The sequence below is a fragment of the Dermacentor albipictus genome, chromosome 10 (genome assembly GCF_038994185.2).
Source record: "Dermacentor albipictus isolate Rhodes 1998 colony chromosome 10, USDA_Dalb.pri_finalv2, whole genome shotgun sequence".
NCBI lineage: Eukaryota > Metazoa > Arthropoda > Arachnida > Ixodida > Ixodidae > Dermacentor > Dermacentor albipictus.
Window position 1 is genome coordinate 36758207 of NC_091830.1, and position 19949 is coordinate 36778155.

At 45.4% G+C, this 19949-nt stretch overlaps 1 long non-coding RNA gene across 1 annotated transcript in view; it reads right to left on the bottom strand.

Moving 5' to 3' along the window:
• Nucleotides 1–611: 611 nt before the first annotated feature.
• LOC135911866 (uncharacterized) overlaps nucleotides 612–19949 on the bottom strand; it is a 279105-nt gene continuing 259767 nt past the window's right edge. The window contains exon 3 of the long non-coding RNA XR_011509150.1: nucleotides 612–684. This is a non-coding gene — a long non-coding RNA (uncharacterized lncRNA). The remainder of the gene's footprint in view (nucleotides 685–19949) is intronic.

The following is a 19949-nucleotide window of genomic DNA, read 5'->3' on the forward strand; positions in this document are numbered from 1 at the left end:
ATTGCCCTATATTTACGCTTGCGCAAGTTTCGTGCAGTTTTGCGGCGTAGGCAGCGCGATTGCGATAAGCCTAGGATTGGCGTTAAATGCTCATCTTTGGTGTTAGAGTCACTGCAAGCAGTTACTAATAAGCAATACGCTTTGTTAGGTGTGATTGTGTGAGGCAATTTTGGCAGGCATACATGCGTGCGTGTGCGTGTGTGTGTGCGCGCGCGCTAGTGTGTGAAGGGGGAAAATAGGTCGGAATGGATGGCATGTTTTGAACCAAACTGCGTAGCTGCGTCGTCTGATTGCCCGTATGCCACTGTTTATACCATTCTAAGTACATTTGTTTAAAAAATTTGGACCGATTGGATGTGACGAGATGTTTTTAGACAGAGAAGAGGAAAGGGAGCGAGGTTAACCAGACGCACATCCTGCTTGCTACCCTGCACTGGGGAAAGGGGAAATGGACGAAAGGAGAGAGAGAAGATAGAGAGATCACAGTTTCGCGCACATTTGGAGGTTGGCAGCGAGTCTACACATGGATGCCAAGACTTGTCGACTTGAGGCACTTCAACAGCGCTTTCGTGGCTCTCTGCGCCATCGATGCGTACGGCCATGGTCCAATGATCGTCATTTCCGAAAATGATCTTCAGTCCTGCTGGTTCCATGCTTTCCAGAGAGCTCACGTTCGACGTCGTACTGGGGACAGAGACATAGGATGTGTTCAATCGTTTCTATAGTTGCACGAGATTCGCACATGGGTGTATCCCCCATTGCAATGAAAAACGAGTAGGCTTTCGTAAATGCCAACCCGAGCGAAAGGTGGCGCAATACTGTCTTCCCATAGCGGGAAACCTTTGATGGCACTTGTAGCTTTAAGGATGGATCAAGGCTACCACAATGACAGTTCGGGAGGTTGGGAGAAAGTTTTCGGAAGGCTGTCTCTGGTGGCACCGGCCACTGTCGTGTCCGCGAGCTCATTAGCGAAACTTTTTGCGTGGCCCTGCATAGTGAAACACACGAGCACGCAATCGTTGACTTAGCCGCGTGTTATAAATGAGCTGTCTCCTCATTTATAACACACGCGCATCAGCCGTGGAAGAAGAATCCATTGCCGATAACAACGATAAAGAATCAGTGTGTATGTGCACTGGCAGATAAGTATTTATGGTTTCGAGAAAGCGAAAGGACTTCTGTCAGTGCAGTGGCCCCTGCACTGCAGGCGCCGCTCGCGTAAAGGATCTTGAAACTCTCTTAGCCGATTAGTGGCAACCAAGTACGACGTAAGCCGCACCCGCCGCCAGACTTGTTTACGAACTGTCAATACATATATATATATATATATATATATATATATATATATATATATATATATATATATATATATATATATATATATATATATATATATATATATATATATATATATATATATATATATATATATATATATATATACGGCATATCGAATGGGAAGGTGCGGGGCCGGCCACATTGTGACTGGCGCGAGCGTAAAATGCTGCCGATCCACGCTCTTATTCGTTTGCGCTGGCGGTAACATCGGAAGTGGGATATTTTTACTGGTAAAGGGGCTTCACGAATTGTCTCCATTTCAAAGCTGCACAAACAGGCGCGAAAGTAGTACTTAGCACGATCACGTTTGCCTCACGGATGCAAACTTTGAAAGCAGTCGCAACACTATCGTCGTTTAATCTCGGCTGATCACGCATTGTGCATTCAGGTCATTCAGGAGCACAGACAAATTCTGTCAGGAGCATACGACAATGCGCCTCGGGGGCACACAGGGACGACCACGTAAACACGCACTGAGTATTCACGGAATCGCGCTCCAGATTGAAACGAAGTACAGGCGAGCAAACAAAGCAAGGTGGCAGACAATTTTTAGCGCACTGAATAAATAATTAGCCGGCGCATCGATTCATTCGTTTCTCGAGTTAATACCTTCTCGTGCAATGTTCAAGTTCATGCTTAAAAGCACTTGGTCTTTTGTCGTTTCATGCATGTAAAATGTCTTGATGTCAATTTGCATCGGGCGATACAATTGCTCGGTTTATTTCGCGTTACACACTAGAAATCGGCGTTTTTCTTCCGTCATTCAATGTTGTGTGAGTGCTTTCCCGCATCGCTGCTTATGTAAAGTGCTTTAGGAAGATGGTGTACTTTCTACAAACTGATTTGAGCTGCAATATTGTGTTATATCATCATTGTGTTCGCCAAGCTGCACTGCCTGAGTGTAATACAAACCGATACCTTTTTGTGAGGCTATGTAGCGCTTTGCTATCGGACCCCTTTCTGTAAGATGGCAGGAAAAATAAATTTCCATTCATTTCAATTATCCTAACAATAAGCGCACGGAAAGCAGGGAATCATCGCTTTGTTCACAGATTAGATAGATAGATAGATAGATAGATAGATAGATAGATAGATAGATAGATAGATAGATAGATAGATAGATAGATAGATAGATAGATAGATAGATAGATAGATAGATAGATAGATAGATAGATAGATAGATAGATAGATAGATAGATAGATAGATAGATAGATAGATAGATAGATAGATAGATAGATAGATAGATAGATAGATAGATAGATAGATAGATAGATAGATAGATAGATAGATAGATAGATAGATAGATAGATAGATTCATTCTCTCATTGAAGAAGGGATAAATCCCGTAACTTTCCAGCGGAAATTCAAAGTGCGCGATATCACTGGCATAGGTTACAATAACGCTCCGAAGTAGAAAGTTGAAGGCCGCGAAAAATTATTATCGAGTGTTTACTTTATTCGTTTATTTAATTTTTCTATGAATGGCAATTTCACGGTCATTCTGAACGGCTCATTATTATCCCCGAGATATATGACGAACATTTCCATCTCACTAACCCAAAACGCCAGATAATTCCCGAGCAGAGACACCACTTTCGGCCGAGAACACCACAACACAAGCCGCACATGCCGGGCAGGCACACATGGCTAGTGTGCTGCCCCACGGGTCAGAATCTTCGTATATCCGATTGTGTATCTCTATAATATTATGCGCATAAGGCCGGCAGTGTACTTGACGCTGTGTCCAATCACGCTGCCATGCGCCCGATAATTAACCTACACGTAAGCGGTTTAATTAAAGGTACGCTTGATTCGTGGCGTTTGGTTCGGGATAGAGGTCAGGTTAATTGGCATTCCTTGGGATGCGAGTCCTTCTCTAGACAGGCAATCATTTCTAATCACGCACCTGCGTGAAGCGCTGTGGTATCCCCGCCCGCCAAGCGGGCTCCAGCAATATGCCCGCGCTCATACTGTGGCATAATCTGGCGTAATGCGTTCAATCGCTCCGCAGATCTCATGTAGAATTTAGATGGAATAGTTAGCCGGACAGGGAATGATAGCTACACCACACAGCTCGCGTTGCAGATGTACAGAGGAAAGCTGAAAGGCTACAGCGCCAGAGCTAACTTGTCTGATTTAATTTATTTGAGGAGTTCACTGTCTTCAATGGCGATCACACACATACACGCTCACGCCCGCACAAGCACACAAACACACTGGTGAGGAATTAGCGTCAGTGCGCTTCACTCGACGAGTACTATGGGCGCAGCAAAAGTTTGGATTAGTGTGCACGTAAGTGTTAAGGCCAAAACGAGGCCACTAAAGAAAACAGCAAGGTTGTTCGACGTCGCTCGGAGATATTCGGATTGTTTTTCGCATTCCGCCTAATTCCATAATTAGTCTCAATGAAATAATTAATCAGCTTCACAAATATTATGATTCGATGAAAAGTGTCAATTAGAAAATTGTAGAGCAACATGAAAAATTGCCGTGACAGCTTTCTATTGCTCAATGCGCGCTACATAAAAGTGTTTTTCTGATCCTGGAAGCAGCCCGCGAATACAGGCAAAGTGATTAACCGACTTAGATGGGCTAGTTGGTTGCTGGCTTGACGGAAAATGGTTATAACGGCTTGTTTTGAGGACAGGGCCCTGAAAGAATGCGCGCAGGACCGTCGCCAAACTTCAACTGAGAAGAACTTCAACTCAGTTGAAGTTCGGCGAGTGTCCTGTGTGCATTGTTTCTGTGTTCTGTCCTCAAAACGCGCCGTTATAACCATGTTCCAATAGGCAAAGTGCCTCGAGCAGCCAGTCGAGCGCATATTTCGCATGTGTTTGCAGGCCCGAATTCGCGCTGTGCGCTCCGTCTGGCTCAGCGCCAGCAGAAACTTCAGCCCTGCCGACTTAAACTACTTCAGTAAGTGTCTCACAGAGCCATTTCTCAAGTAGAAGTCGCCACGACATACTAAATAGACCTCACGACCACGAAAATTATACCACTAGAAAGTCACGTGATCGTATATCTGGCATACAACATGGAGCACTCCCCCAAGCCAGCAAGCCTTCTGCCCATAGATGTCGCCACTGCCTACGCAATATGGCAGCTCCCATAAAAAAAAAGCGGTCTATAAAAAAAATTTCCATTTATTCCAGTCGAAATAAATGGCAATAATGGCGAATGTCTATACGTACGTTCTCCCACCTATGCGCCTATGCGACCACCTGCAACTTGCGGCAGCAATGTCCTGTTTTGCGCCGGAGGTGGTGACCACCGCAGTATCAAGTAATTTTGCAATTTGCCGATAGTTGGCGTCTAAATCCACCCCTCTGTGATGGCTCTCATCGAGTAATGAGAGGACAATCTCGAAGGTTATGCTTTTGGTGAATGCGTGCACCGGAAGAAATAGCATAGCCGGAAGCACATGCTGGACTCCATGTTTTCGACATCACCCATTTGTGCGCGGTTTCTGTGCAGCAAAGACTGAGAGAGGCGGCGTGTGTGCACACAGTGCAACAAAGACTACATCGTACGCAATGATATTTTGTTGTTCTGGTCAAAGAGTTGCTCTTCTCTGTGCGAGTCTGCCGCTTTCGCAGTAAATGAGTTCAGAGAAGAACGAATCACTTAGGCTAGCTTATCTTTTAATCGTGTAATCGTGTAATCGTTTAATCGCCAAAAGAACGCTTGGACACGCATGGTCGCGACATCACAGTAGTTAGACGGTTGCTGAAATAAGATACTCTAGCAGACGTTCTATCCTCTTCAAGGCCAGCTTTCGCGTTTATATTCAGAGGAAGCAACCCTGAAACTAGATATACGGCCCAGAGGCGTTGCAAACAGCGCAACTGCGCGGTTTTCCACTCAGTACAATCACAGTGCCGTCTTTCCTCTTGCGTTTGTTTTTCTCTCCTACCATTTGTTCCGTCCACACGCTCTACTTTTGGGGTTGTCCGGGTTCCCGTATGTAACAACTCACTCTGTCCGCGATGATGATGCCATGCATACGTTATGGACATCCAACGCGTGGCCTGTTGTTGCGACACTGTCAACTTGTAGCACTCTTCCCCACTGCGCCCTTTCGCCAACCCAGGAAAAAGTCCATTCCGCTAATGCGTTCTGTCAGAACCCACTCGACACAGTGACAGTGCGCGTTTATTCCTACGCAGTTCCTAGAAAAAAAAAAACGGAGTGGATAATGCGGCCCCGTCTGCAAAAGAAATACTCACTGGAGTCTGACAACAACTTCCGCCCACTGCATCGGGTGTCGCTAAGATCAATGTACAGCGACATGAAGGCTGTGAATGAGAGCAAGTTGGTCACTCGGCGAAATTAAAGATGGTCGAAACGATCTAGCGCCTCCTTTTATGCCTGCTTCGATGAACACAGCCAGTCTGTCCAAGGTATGCTTTGTGCAGATTATAGGAATGGCCTGCATCGGAAGCTGGAGCCCTGGGAGCTTGGCCTCGCTTCTCATTAGCCTAGCTCAGCCTTCAACGAAACCAATGAGGTGAACTACTTATACAGCACATGATACCGCCCTTATAGCTGTGGTCGTGCGCTTCTTTTTTATTTTCCTATGCAGTGAGAGAGAGAGAGAAGGGAAGAAGGAAAGGCAGAGAGGTTATCTATACCGAGTCTAGTTTACTACCCAACACGTGGGGAGGGGAATGGAAAGAGAGAGAGAGAACACGAGTCTATAGCGTGCTTGCACATGCACTAAGTTAGGTGTAGGATGTCTATAGTAGGGCGCTCAAGTCTGTTGCCTTTAGGTAGTGGAGAGGTACTCGAACTGCTTTCTGGGCTAATGAACTATGAGGCCAGGTTCCCAAGATCTTTTCTTCTGTAAATGGCCTGTCGTCCAGTCTATTCAAGGCACAGTGATGGTACTCTCAATATGGAATGTTGACGACAAGGTTCAATAACCATGTATCTATAGCCATAGCTGCGTTTGTATATTTTTGTTTTCAGGCTAATAATTATTTATTTATTTATTTATTTTTCTTGAGCAACGCTCTTCACAATGGAGAAGATTACGTGTGAATTCTGTGACACCCAAAGGGAAAAAAACTGTGTTCGCCAATGCAGACGCCCCGCAGTGTGTCTTGTGAATATCATCAATCTGGACTCATGTCATCTTTCTCTCGTTCACTCCTCTGTCCCCTCCGCACGAGCAGCGTCTAGCTAACTTCCCTTGCATGATAATCCACCTCTTCCTTTCTGCAGTAGCACCCGATCAGTACAGGGGAATTTCACCTGAAGTCGAGGAAGGCAAGAACCCCTCCATTGATAACGATGCCGAAGACAACGACGAAAACGGCACCATGGTGGAACTACAACTTGAACATCACGATCTGGCATTGTGTTGTATTGACAAATAGAGGTTTCCTTTGTGTTGCCTTCAGGGCCCAAGAACCACCCACGACCGCAACCAGTTACAGACGCTACAAAATCTGGATGCAGCAAGCCTAAACATAGAAGAATGCAGTTTCGCACAACAGAATCGGGTTTACTTCAGGTTCATAGGTTCGTCACTATAAAACAATACGTAAACTATGTTTTAAATCCACGACAGGTCCTATACCTGCCAGTTTCTTACTAATGCAACATTTGTCTAGTACACGTCCCGAAAACAGTTCCTCGCGAACGTTGTCTTCCGTCGACCACCTTTACTACATGCGGCGCAAATGTTGCAATTGAGCGGGGAATTATGTCAGGAAGGAGCGGATGGTTAGTTGACCTCTCACGGCTAGCTTAAGAAGGTCAGTTCACCGACATCGCGGCAGAGAGAGAGATAGCAAATGATAAATGAAAGGTAGGGAGGTTAACCAGGACTGAGCCCGGCTACCCTACAGTTGTAGGGTAGTTGGCTACCCTACACTGGGGAAAGGGAAACGGGGACGGAAAGATTAGAGAAAGAAGAGAAAGTCCACTGGGGATATCGTTCAGTCACTCAGTCCGGATTACAGACGCTGGCTCAATCCTGTATCTTTCAGATGTCGCAGCAGCGCTTTTGTGGCCTTTTGTAGCTGCGATATGCGAGGCCATGGTCCCAAGATCTTGTTCAAGGTGAACGGTCTTCTATCTAACTGGTTGAAGGCTGTGCAGAGATCTTGTCTTTCATTTTCAAATGATGGGCAGTAGCACAGTAGATGGTCTATAGTTTCTTCGACACCGCAGGCATTGCACTCGGCGCTATCAGCCATTCCAATCAAAAACGTATATGCATTCGTGAATGCGACGCCCAAGCGTAAGCGGCACAGCATTGTTTCCTCATTACGCCGAAGCCCTGGTAACAGCCGCAGTTGCATACATGGATCGAGGGAATGCAATCGATGTTGAGTGAAATCAGGTGTGTGCCACTTCTCCAATGTCATACGGTGCGCTAGCTTGCCTAAGTGTTGGGCTGCGTCAGTACGCGATAAAGGTATGGAAACAAGGGTTGCTCCTTCGTGTGCTTTCTTAGCAGCGTCGTCAGCGAGGTCGTTGCCGGAGATACCGCAATGGCCAGGCAGCCACTGAAACGCGACGTCGTGCCCTTTCGCAATCATGTGATGGTGAATTTCTCGTATCTCCAATACGAGTTGTTCACAGGACCCGCAACGAAGAGATGACAGAAGACATTGTAGGGCCGCCTTTGAGTCACAGAATATTGCCCACCGATTAGCCGGTAGGTTGTTAATATAATCAACGGCACCTCGAAGGGCAACAAGCTCCGAACCGGTCGATGTTGTCAAGTGCGAAATTTTGTATCGGATGCTTAGTGATCGTGATGGTACAACCACTGCCCCGGTGGAGCTGGTCTGGGTGGAAGAGCCATCCGTATATATGTGGACTCGGTCAAAGTAGAAAGTGTGCAAACAATCCAGAGCTGCTTGCTTCAAGGCCAAGGTAGGCAGGTCGGTCTTCTTTCTTATCCCTGGAACCGTAAGACGCACTTGAGGTTGTTTTAAACACCACAAAGCTGAGGTGGAACGTGCTGATGGTGTGAACCCCGATGGTAGGGAGGCACGATACTTGTTGACCTCGTTGGAGAAGGATGCCTGTGGTCGTCGTTCTGACAGACAGGCAAGAAAGCTTGATTAAATCCGTGAAATATGACGAACATGGGCCCTAAGCGAGTCGGTGCTGATGTAAGTCGTGATCGGATGGTCTTGAGCCATTTTAATGGTTCCTGCTGTTGAGGCGCTCCGCGGAAGGCCTAGGCAAACAAGTAGTGCCTGTGCTTGCACGCTCTGAAGTTCTCGAAGATTTGACTTGCATGTTTTAGCAAGCACGGGAGAACTATAGCGTAGAAATCCGATAAAAAGTGCTCGATATAACTGTAGCATGGAGCCTATTGACGATCCCCATCTTTTGCCGGCGATGAACTTGAAGATGTGAACAATAGATGTGAGCCTCTTCTTCAAGTGGGCAACCTGAGGGCTCCAAGAGAGGTCCCGGTCAACAATGACACCCAAAAACCGATGATTTTTCTTGTAGCAGATAGGCTGGCCATTGATGTATACTGGATAACCAAACATCGCTTTTCGCGTAAAAGCGACTAACGCACATTTTTCTGTTGAGATGGTAAGGCCTTGTGTCTGAAGATAGTCAGATGCCTGGTTGCTGCCTTGCGCGAACCTGCAGGCGAGTGACCGCTGATGTCCAGACGCAGATGTCGTCGGCGTATATTGAAACACTCACTGTTTCCGGGAGGGATTCAGCCAGCCCAAGAAGCGCGAGGTTGAAAAGAACAGGGCTTAGAACACCGCCTTGGGGAACGCCTCGGCATGTGTAGTGGTCGGTAGTGGGACCATCTTCCGTACGCACGAACAAGGACCTTTGTGTCAAGTAGGACATCGCGGCAAATGCTTTGCGCTGCGGTTGTCGTGCCGCTTCTTGCTTCAACGCCATTTCCCCGGCTGTCCATCCCGTTAAACGACGCTGTGCCCATAACATCAATGAAACAAAAACAAATGCGACTTCTGGTGACGGCGTTGTTCGTGTAAAGTTCATGGACTCGATCGTGATGCACGAAGCGGCACTAATCACTCGGAAGAAAGTGCGATTGGACGAGAGAACCGAAGTTCACCGCCATGTACCACCACATAGGAGTAGTGCGAATAACTTACGAAGGCGGTGCCACAGCACTACCGTATACGTTGCACTAGTGAAATGTTGTTCATGGTATGCAGGACCTTATTAAGCACCGGACAGAAAGCGCGTGTGAGTGACAGTTTGTAAAGCAGTGTTCGCCAATGGAGTACTGCGCACGCGGCTTCGAAAACGTCGACAGCGGTCGCCCTTCGGCGGCATTCACAGCTTTCGCGTCGCCGAGAACGCGCGACCAAGTTGGTCTCGGTCAGTCGCTGCGCGATTTTTCAGCCGCGCGACTTGAGTCACAAAGCCGCGTAGCCAATCAGCGACGCAGGGACGGAACGTCGGAAAGGACTTGACGTTTATTTCACGTGGCGTTGGCGGATGGTCGAGCACCACCAATCGCGACACATTTTGGCAGGGCGACGGACGGCTCGCGCTCACAGGTGTGAACATCGCTCCGCGGGAGTTCTTCCTAAGTCGCGGCTGTTAGCGTTAACGGTCTCATTCGCCCGTATGAACAGCTGACTAGCTCTCTCAAATAGGTTTCGCTTCATCATCTTCTTTTGTTACCTAGTGGGGCTCATAGCCCTAGCTGCGCTGCAAATATTTCGTGACACGCCAGTATGAGACTGCTGCCTATTATTACAATCTGAATATCGTACCGAATGGGTTCTATAAAGTGGGTGGTACGTACGTGGAACGAGAAAAATGTGCTCCAGTTGTTATTGAGACGTTTGCGCGGAACGAACTTCAGAGTGTGGGGCAGAGTAGTGGCGGCAAGAAGCTCCACCGAAATAAAAGTCGACGCTCAAGGACATTCGTGCCAGGTCATCATCATCATCATCATCATCAGCATCATCATCATCAGCATCATCATCATCAGCCTGGTTACGCCCACTGCAGGGCAAAGGCCTCACTCATATTTCTCCAACAACCCCGGTCATGTACTAATTGGGGCCACGCCGTCCCTGCAAACTTCTTAATCTCATCCGCCCACCTAACTTTCTGCCGCCCTCTGCTACGCTTCCCTTCCCTTGGGATCCAGTCCGTAACCCTTAATGACCATCGGTTGTCTTCCCTCCTCATTACATGTCCTGCCCATGCCCATTTATTTTTCTTGATTTCAACTAAGATGTCATTAACTCGCGTTTGTTCCCTGACCCAATCTTCTCTTTTCTTATCCCTTAACGTTACACCTATCATTCTTCTTTCCATAGCTCGTTGCGTCGTCCTCGTTGCGTCGTCCGTGCCAGGTAGGTATCATTTATTCGATAAATGTAGTGATTTTGCGAGTGTGCTGTACTTAGCAGAGCCTATGTGGAACGACACCGCGAGAGTATACGTTCCTCGCTAAGACAACTAAACATACATACATCCGTCTCCACTGATATCAGCTGTGGAGACGAACTATATGGAAGCGGACCCTGTCATTGGCAGAGGGTATAACGCAGTCATTTATCATACTCACACCCATATTCTCTTGCGCAACTAGAACCATATGTCTTGGCACCCGCGTTCTTACTACACGCAGGAAAGAGCAGGTGATAAGCGCAGATAACTTGTAGCGACACGCCTTTGAGGCCTGTCTTAGTCCTTGTTTTGATGCCAGCTTCTTCGATTGCAAAAGCTCTTTTTGTTACATAACCTTCCGTTTTTGTATGTTTTTATCTCCCTTGTCTCTCTTGCACAACCCCTTATCTCCTACAATGTCTGCTGTCAGCTCTTCGTCGTCGGTCCTGTGAGCACCTCGTGTCGGATATACGCAAAACGCACCAATATAATATCGCGAAAGGACATGATGTCGTGTTTCCGTGGTTCCGGTGGTATCTCCGGCAAAGACCTCGCTGACGAAGCTGCTGCGAAAATACACGAAGAAGCAACTCTTGTTTCTGTACCTTTATCGCGGACTAACGCAGCCCAACACTTAAGCAAGCTAGTGCACCGCATCACATTGGCGAAGCGGCGCACAGGTGAATTAACCCAATATCGATTGCATTCTCTCGATCCATCTATGCAACTGCGACTGTTACCAGGGCTTCCGCGTAATGAGGAAACAATGCTGTGCTGCGTACGCTTGGGCGTCGCATTAACCAGTGCATATACGTGTTTGATTGTAATGGCGGATGGCGCGGAGTGCAATGCCTATGGTGTCGAGGAGACTATAGAACATCTACTGTGCCACCACCCATCTTTTGAAAATGAAAAACATGACATCTGCACAGCTACAGGTCAGTTAGACAGAAAACCGTTCACCTTGAACAAGATCTTAGGACGACGGCCTCGCATATCACAGCTAAACAAGGCCACACAAGTGCTACTGCGATATATGAAAGCTACCGGACTGAGCCACCACCTGTGATCCGGATTGAGTGAGTGATCGATATCCCCAGTGGCGTACCTTTTCTTTTAGTGCTTCTCTCCCCTTTTTCCTTTCCCCAGATTTGGGCAGCCAACCGGGCTCAGTCCGGGTTAACCTCCCTGCCTTCCCTTTATCATTTGCCCTCTCTTTTCCCTCATAAAATTATTCCTCCATATGTTCTTTTATACTTTTCCTCTTAACTCATTGGTTTTCACCTTTCTTGAGTTTGACAACGAAGCTGTGTATAGCTACTCTCGGGTGGTCGTCGACGTCAAGCTGTCTACGCGTTGCGTCGACATGAGAAAATTTTCGTTGCCAGCGGTATCGGTTTCGTGCTATCCGCGCGAAACCGAAGAGAAGGGGGGCGGCACCCCCAGGAAGGGGGTGGCGACCCTCTCGGACCCGCGGAAGAAGCGAGGGACCAAGACCTCGAGGAGCACAACGCACGGGACTGACGTAGTAGCCGCGTCGCGGTTAAAGCTTGTCCTCCCTGCGTGGAGGGAGCCTAACCGATTCTACAGGCACTTTCAATAAAGTTGTTCTCTCTATCTCTCTTGTCAGTTTCTCGCGTATGCCGTGTAGCTGTCAATCGAATGTAGCCATCCTGGAAAAAATTACACTTAATTTGGCGACTTAGACGATTCTATCATTACGCCGAGTTTCATTCGCATGTTTTAATTAGTTAATTCACAGTAAAGTTCTAAACGTTACAAAATCCCCGTCTGCTGTCAATACATCGGCGTCTACGGAGGGAGTATGTTTACAGAAAAGGGCTGTAACACTTTTGTCAAAACTATACCGAAACAAATTATATGACAATTAGCTGCTAAGAAAACTAACATAGCGTCAAGTTTCATATACTTCTCTCAATTACGTAGTTCAGAGTGAATTTGTAAATACTGTGGAATTCCCGTCTATCGTGCTGCGGTACTTGCATACGTCACTACTTCATGAAAGAATAAGAATAAATCACTCGAAAGTCAAAAGCTGTATTCGTTGTCCGGTTCCTTCAATAATAATAATAATAATAATAATAATAATAATAATAATAATAATAATAATAATAATAATAATAATAATAATAATAATAATAATAATAATAATAATAATACCTATCTATACATACATGTGTCGATTAGGTAACACACACCACCACTTCGCTGCTCACCCTTCTTCACAGTGCGAAATGGCTGATGAATTTCTTGTTTTCTTTTAAGTTTTTCGTCACTTATTCGTAATTAATAATTTCTTTTTACTTTCAACTCATTTTATTTTTTATCCTAGGAGCCCAATGGAGAGTATTACATAAAGGGGAGAAGGGTATTGTCAAAGTACAAGATAATATGAAACAAACAACCTAAGAACAAATATGACCTTAAACAGACAAGCCAAATATTAAACGTAACCAAGAAAGTGAGCATAACTCAAGGACTCCTGTGGGACATTACATTTTTATGAAGAAAGAAAACAACAAAGTAAACAGTATAGAAGTGTTATGAAACATCACTTTCTCTAAAACTTAGTAAGCAAGTAATAGCAAGAACGTCAGTAACGTCGAGAGAAAAGGTGAATTCTTTATCGTGTATAGATGTTTGACAGTAATAAAAATTTAACAGCTAAATTCTTAGTTCCCTTTCTCTCATAGTGAAAGGTTGTTTCTTGCTTTTTTCCCAGTTTGCACATGTTGCAGCTATATGTTGTTGTTGGACTACTTGTTCAGATAAATTTTTTTCTTGATATTACTTCACATTATATTACGCTTTCAAGTTTCATGTGATGTCATTGAAATTTATTTTGTTTAGGAGGTTCTTGTTATCAATGCAAATGAAGTACCAACTCAATTCTTGTACTATAGGCTTGATCCTGCACATACATCTTTTCCCGTATCTACAACACACTGGTACGCTAAAATTGATCCCTGTTCTAACTGTGATATTTTAATGCAAAGACATTATATGCCCCACTACGCGAATATCTGTCAACGTAGTTGGCGTGATGGCAAAATGGCACCAATAATGGCCGACAGCACAAAGAGAAAAAACACGTCAAAAATGTTCCCGTTGACGCAAATTTCTTAGGGAGGTTCCTGTAAACAAAGCAAATTAATGGGTTTGAAGAAAAATCGTAAATTTTGAAATAATAGGGAATCGCAACCAGGAATCCAGGCTACGTGACGAGCACGCTTCCCCAACGTCATGGCGGCTCCATCGTTCTCCCTACCAGTGTGGCCAGTGCGTGCGTGACTGCACACGTCATGTCGCATCCATCTGGCTGACTTAAGGTGTGGCCTAGTGCATGCGTCATTCGGCACGTGACGTCACAGTAAATAGGGAGGAGGTGGCGCCACGTCATGGGTGTATAACGTGACCGCGTTCATGGCGTTCCGAGGTGCACAAACCCTATAATGATTTCGCATTCCCACACGTAAGCAGTCTTACGTGTGCGGAATTTATTGTTTACTTGTGTGTTTTCCTTTAGCTTTGATACTCGGCCATGTACCCACTTTTTTTCTTTCTTTCTTTAGTCATCACACCATTATATGTTCACCTATGCAAGCATGAATTAATTTTTTTTATGTGCTGCCCAATTGTAGTTTGTGCTTGCTACGATGTTTCCTTGGTTTTTCCCTCTGTTTAACAATTCCGTTGGTATAGGTGGCGTCCGACTTCACACACTGGCACTGGTTGCCTCTGAGTAACAAAAGCAACTCTCTAAGGCTTTGTTTTTGCGAACTCCATGCGCCGGAAATGAGTTCGAAGCCGAAGACGCGTCTTGTTTTACACACCACCTATTGGAATTATGATATTGCAGGGTAGACTAGCAGGCGTGATCACAATAACTTTCATAAATTACCTCTCTCTCTTTCCCCTCAGCACTTCTACTTGGCGAACACTGCTGCAACAATTGGTTTAAGCGTCTAAACATGATCGGGAGATCATTAGACTGCTTAAAATGACGCTCGAAGGCAAATACTGAGTCGACGTGGACTGTGTAAATACCATTACAGAAACCTCGTAACCCATGTTTCATGCCAAGAAAATACTTTGTTTACGAAAAAATGGCATCTGAAGGCTCCGAATACCTTTATCACAATTCAAGCCTCCAGCCACCTAATCGGGGGAGTGGTGACGTTGCGTACACGATCACCATCGTTTGCTGCCGTTGGTGTGTAAAGCGGCGCCCCATAGACGGCGGTACCGAACCAGGAGAGAGCTGTGGACTTGGCGCTGCAGCTGCTATTTGGTGAAGTTCTCTGCTACTTGCAGTTTGTGCAAACTTCGCGAGCCAGTAAAACCAGCGCAGCACTACGTGATAAATATAGAAGCGCGAAAGCATGGGTAGCGTGGAGTTGAGCAAAAACGAAACCTTTCGACCGCCCGCGTCGTTGTCAGGGTTATTTCAATGAGTTCTTTTTTTTAAGTGAAATAGAACTGGACAAGTAGCATTTTCGTCTTATATTACAATACAATAATGTTTCGTGGAACAAGTGGTTGAGTACTAGTGACAGAATCTGAGTGAGGGGTGATTTCGTCGTCGGACAAGTACTTGAGGGCCCCAGTGGAGTATCTAATCATGTCCTGCATTTACCTCACTTTCTCCATAATTCAGGTTCCCTTCGCGATAACACTGACGCCTTAGAGATTCTCGAGGACTAATCTGTCACATTTGCTTGACATAATATTGGCCTTTCGTTTCTCTTTAAACTGTGGCAGCAAAAAAGAAAAGAAAGCAAAGAACAATAGCTCAGCAACAGATCTCAGCAACGCAGCCAATCTACAAAAGCATAAAAACCAGAAAACACCTTCAGTCTTTGAAGCCTACCGGAAGGAAAAAAAAAAAGCCTCATGTCTCAGCGTTTTACTATCTGTCTTCGCGCCCCTCTTTCGCGCTTTTTAACTCCGACGAAACCACCTATAGCCCGCGTCAAGGTGTTCAGCGTTAAGTAAAAAACGACTAAGCAAACGAACGAAGCTATGAGCATTGGAAGTAGGACCAACTTTACTGGGCCTTGTTCCTGTCTCCACCCGTAAACGTTTTTGTTGTCCCGTGCACAAAAAACGAGAAGAATGGCAGCATTCAGTCCCGACATCCTACAGGTTCTCGGTGTTTCTTTGTTGTGACACCGGCAAAAGTGACGCAAGAGTGTTACCCGTTGGCACTCCGTTTTGGCTACCTCGCTTGTCGGATGCAGTGAGGCGAAATGCCGAACACCTTGAATCCGAACAAGTGCCGTCCTAAGCTTGCCAAATTGAAGTGGCATCACGTGATAGGTGTAGTGGGCGGTGTGACACCTTGCTGAGTTACTACATGCTTGTATGCTCTACCTAGAATATTTTGCGATTCATAAATTTCCGATCTTCAGTGACGATCGGCTATCTTGCCTGAGTTGTTTTAGAGCCCATCTCTTAAATTATGGTATGTTAACGGGATAAAAGCTCGATATTGATTATGAAGCATGCCGTCGTGGAGAATTTAGAAATAATTGAGACCACCTGGGGTTCTTTATCGTACACATAAATCAAAGTGTACGGGTGTTTTCGTATTTCGCCACCCATCGGGGCGCAGCTCTTATACACCCGTGCCCGCAGCAGCAGCGCTGGCCGTCGGGGTAAAAAAAAAAGGCAGAAAGCCGCCTTCGCGCTCAGCGTTCGCTGCAAGCGTTTCGCTTTAGAGATTACCGTTGCATAAGCTGCAGTTGCGGGAAAGCGGCAATTGTGTGGCCGGCCTAAATACAGCGCCGTGCATCGCGATAGATAGATAGATAGATAGATAGATAGATAGATAGATAGATAGATAGATAGATAGATAGATAGATAGATAGATAGATAGATAGATAGATAGATAGATAGATAGATAGATAGATAGATAGATAGATAGATAGATAGATAGATAGATAGATAGATAGATAGATAGATAGATAGATAGATAGATAGATAGATAGATAGATAGATAGATAGATAGATAGATAGATAGATAGATAGATAGATAGATAGATAGATAGATAGATAGATAGATAGATAGATAGATAGATAGATAGATAGATAGATAGATAGATAGATAGATAGATAGATAGATAGATAGATAGATAGATAGATAGATAGATAGATAGATAGATAGATAGATAGATAGATAGATAGATAGATAGATAGATAGATAGATAGATAGATAGATAGATAGATAGATAGATAGATAGATAGATAGATAGATAGATAGATAGATAGATAGATAGATAGATAGATAGATAGATAGATAGATAGATAGATAGATAGATAGATAGATAGATAGATAGATAGATAGATGGATAGATAGATGGATAGATAGATGGATAGATAGATAGATAGATAGATAGATAGATAGATAGATAGATAGATAGATAGATAGATAGATAGATAGATAGATAGATAGATAGATAGATAGATAGATAGATAGATAGATAGATAGATAGATAGATGAAACTGCATGGCAGACAATGGAGCAGCGAGGTTTCTATCAAAGATTCCTTTTAGTCAAGGGCGGCGCTTCGACCGCTCGATCGCATGCCACATCGGTTCTCTTTACCGTTTAGTGATGCCTAAAACGCTAGGATGAGTTTGTTGCACTTCTGAGTACGCTAGGCAGCTCATTGTTGAGCTGCAGTCAAGAAATTCTTAAGCGAAATTCAGCCCACCCCATGAATTCCTCCAGACAAGTTAAAATATTCAAAACGAGCCGGGAACTGCAGTCTCACTTGTAAGTCCTTTCCGTGTCCGCGACATGAAAAGCAAACCGACTTCTGCTTTTCGTCTAGCATGACATTCGATATACGTAAACGATTTTCCGCACTGAGCGCAGAAACTGCATGTAAAAAAGATTATGACTACCGTGCACCTCTCATCCAAGTTCCCTCCGAGATATGCTTCAGGAGGTCCTTTAAGCGGGCTCCCTCGTTAAAAATTCAAGGCGTATATATAATCACTCAGTGCTCCAGCGTCCTTTCCTGTGCGTTTTAAAAGCTGTCTTCCTTGGCAGAGAGGCGAGTTCAATAATTCAGCAGCTTCAAGGGGAAACAGCAATAAGCCCAACATGTGTCCCTATTGCCCCTTACTCCGAGAAGGCTGCATCTACTGTATGCCGGCAGGTCCTGTGGGGATTAGGCATTCTTACCTCAATGAAGCTGGCCAATGAAAATAGTGCGCCTTAAAATTTGGGGTTGATATAAATTTCCTTCCTCTTACCATTCTCTTTCTGGTCCTTTTCTGTTTGTGGTATTGATGCCGCACTCATGCATCATTGCCCACTTCCTTCAATAGCTATGGTTTCTAAAACTTCCCGTGGCAAAAAAGCTGGAAAAGCACAAGAGATGCATAGCATTTCTTGTCTCATGCTATAAAAATTGTTGAACACGCATGTTAAACATTTAGTAGCTATTCCAGGGGTGTTTGTCCCTCCGGTCATTGTCAGTGCTTTCTGCTTACCGTGGGCAAATAACACGATCCACCAAACGCTTATTCTCAGGTTGTTTTTATTTTCTGCGAAGATATCAAAGGCAACTTTCGCAAGAACGTGTTGCAGCGATGGTGAAAACCAACGGTGACAGCTGGCGTGCGGCGCCGGGGTGCGTATTAAATTTCAATTGCAGCGACGGTGGTATTGGTCTAACAAAATTCTACAGCGCGTATATTGTGCGGGCAGAAGTGAACTGCGGCAGAAAATGGAAGCTTGCGCTCTAGTTCTTGCATAAACATCTATCGTAACCGAATGTATACAAGAAGAAACGAACAAAAGAAAACCAGGACCTCTGGAGCGCTCTCGAATGATGACGTGTACTTCCCGGAGCATCTTCCTTTTCTCGGAGCCCTTCCTTCGGGCGGGGCAGCCTATTGCCTAGGCGGCTGGGTCAAGGCAAGGAAATGACGAAACACCGGAAGTCGGTGAAGCGAGTAGACTTCCGGTGTCTGCAGGTCTCGTATCGCCTCGAACCCGATATCGCTGCTTGCATTGCCCAGACGGTCCTCGAGGCACACGGATGTTTGGTGAAGAGAACGTTTCGGAGAGCAGGATCAGGGAAGCAGACTTTTTGGGGATGCTGCAAGCGGAAGGTTTCGGAGCACCATATATGCAAACATTACATGCTTTCTTTAAATGCGCCTAATAATACCCTGTAGATTTCAGCCAATTTATTCTAACTGTCTTAATCCAGCAGCAATGCAGCTTCACTGCCGTCGCCTTCGAGCGCGACTGCAGTTGTTTTTGCAGTGAAATACACTGTGCGTTTTTGGACACCTGACCTTCTACGCTGGGCTCAAGCATGTGCTGTCGATAAAGTTAAAGCATGATGACGGGGTTGCACTTCGAGAGTCCATATAAGATTAGCAGTAGGAAACATCGTTCCAACGCACAACCGAACACGGGCGAGAAGAGAAAGACAACACGAACGCCGGACTTCAACTGAATTTTATTCATGGAAAACAGGGCTTTTATGTACACAGGAGGAGGGAGGGGGGGCTGCTAGTGCGCAGGACCACCCAAAAATATTTCTTTGGTCCAGGCAACAGTCGTCAGAATTGTCGAAACCAAAAGAAGAAAGGAATAAAAGCAGCAAGTGAAAATTGAAAAACCTTTCCCTCTCACTTCATCCCCCTCTTTTTTTTCACATCATTCAGTACAATCTTGTTCGTCTACCGCCCTACCTAGCTGATTCGACACACACGTTTGCCCTGAGATAATCAAGTTCTTTTTTCCCTAGTACAACAGAAGGAGCACTGACACAGTAGTCGCTTTCACTGGAGATACAAAAGGCTTAAAAAAATTCCCGGTTTTTCTGATTGCTATATTTGCGCAACACACGTATTCGTTCGAAAAACGCCTTGCATGCTGGCTTGTGCGAGCAACGGCTAATGTGGTCGGTTAAATGACCAGCGCCACTTAATGAAGTAGCATTCCCGGGATGCTCTAGCAGGCGTTCATTCAGACAGTGCCCGGTTTGGCCAATACAGCATTTCCCACAGGCGAGGGGAATACTATACACAACAGCGACGTCTCGTTCAACGTGGGCTTTGATGTGCTTTATTTTGCAGGCTGGCTTCTTCTGGGATTCGTTTACTAGGCGACACTTTCGTCCCAGCATTACCGGTGCTGAAAACACAACACGCACCCCAGCACATCCCGTGGAGCACCTCCTTTATATTTAAA